The sequence below is a fragment of the Chrysochloris asiatica genome, unplaced genomic scaffold (assembly GCF_000296735.1).
Source record: "Chrysochloris asiatica unplaced genomic scaffold, ChrAsi1.0 scaffold00004, whole genome shotgun sequence".
NCBI classification, from domain to species: domain Eukaryota; kingdom Metazoa; phylum Chordata; class Mammalia; order Afrosoricida; family Chrysochloridae; genus Chrysochloris; species Chrysochloris asiatica.
In genome coordinates this window covers 47,276,288-47,278,187 of record NW_006408522.1, presented here as the reverse complement: position 1 = coordinate 47,278,187, position 1,900 = coordinate 47,276,288, and positions in this window count along the sequence as shown.

Genomic DNA, 1,900 nt, shown 5'->3' with positions numbered 1-1,900 from the left:
AAAACATTATATTGTTAGCTATGTTTATAGCATCTGTGATAAAGGTAAAAAAAAAAAAAAAGACAAAATAGCTTTAAAACACATATTAATAAAAACATTATATTATTCTTACCTATGTTTAGCATCTGTGTTAAGTCTAAAATTCAATATAATACAATTTCAGATCACAAAATTGGAAAAAATGACTTATTTTAATAATCAGTTTACTTATTTTTATGTTTCCACATTGAGAATTTTAATTCAAAAAGATTTATGGAACGCTAACTGATAAATGTGCCACATTTAAATCAATTTCTTTTTATTTTTCCATGCACTCTACATTTGTTTTCTATTTATATGACTTTTTATGTCAATATAATTGTCTAATTGCACTGATGATGCATCAATCATTTTTTATAATTTTCCAACCCCAAGATTATTTCCTATTTTTCTAAGCCCAGTTGTCCTTTCCTACTTACCATTAGAACAAGGTTTTTAATATGTTTAAACTTTTTCAACGTATGGGTAAAAGCCCTTAGTACATTGAAAATAATATGTAGGTTTTATCTGTTAAGTATACATGTATATTATTTTAATTAGGAAAATATTATCGAGGTTGTTTTTAATAATTAATGTAACTTTTCATTTTACAAGCACTTCTTTGGTGTGAAATGAACATTCCTTCTGCATTATCTAGCTCATAGATGGAGTTACACTTTCATGAAAAGAAAACATAACCAACACTCATGATAATTGGAAATGGTATGACCCTTATCCTTATATGAAACAAAGTGCCATTCATACATTTTCACATACACTAACTGATATTTAAATACTTTTGCGGGAAAGTACAAAAATGACTATCACTGAAAGTACATTCACAGTATTGAACAACGTATACATAGTTTCCCTTTGCTCCCAAGCAAGCCACCATGGTGAGTTTCTTCATCTTTCAGTCATGTATGTGATATTAAAAGAGTAAGGCTCCCTTGGTCATAAGACATTCAGCTCATTCTCAGACCAAGCCCTACTTGATCCTATTTATTCTGTTATTTTCCATTTCTTTTTAGTTGACTGTCATTTCATTGTTACTCAAAATTTGTGTTGCTGTTGTGACCATGGAGTTGGTTCCGACTCACAGCTACCCTAGGGACAACAGAAGGAAACACTGTTGGATGCTGAGCCACCCTTACATTACTTTGTCTAATACAAACTATTTAAATATTGAATGTTCCCTTTGAAATTAATCTGTGGCTTACATTATGAAGACTTATTTTTCTTACTTAAATATATTTTCATTTATGTCTTAAATAAAAATGTTTCAGATGTTAAATTATAATGAATAACATCATCTACCACAATAGATTCAAACCCATTATATAACTGAATATTTTCAATTATATGCTTGTAGATTTAATTAAAAATCCTTTTCTGTTTTAAAAATTTCATATTTTACATGCATAATTTTAAACTATATAATTACTCTGTAAGTTTCCTCAATATTTTCCTGTCTATATAGTGAGATTGAGAATTGTATAGTTTAGAAAAAATATTCACGACTAGTATGCAGACTCAATTCATTACATTAATAAGGATATCAATGATAATGACAATAATTTTTTGTAAAGATGACAATAAGTAATGCTATCAACTATATTTAATAGAGTAGAATGCTTTCATTGACACCATTTCTTCTTTACCTGTCTTCCGGAGCAAATGTTTTCATCGATCCCATTAGTCTAGTGACTGGCTGGTTGACAGTGTGCTGTTGAGCCCGTTCCGACTCATAATGACCCTGTATAGGGTTTCTAAGCTTGTAAATCTTTACAGAAGCAGAAAATCTCATCTTTCTCCCATGTAGCAACCCTTAGATTCAAACAGCTGACCTTACGGTTAGCAGCCCAGCTCATACATAATTACT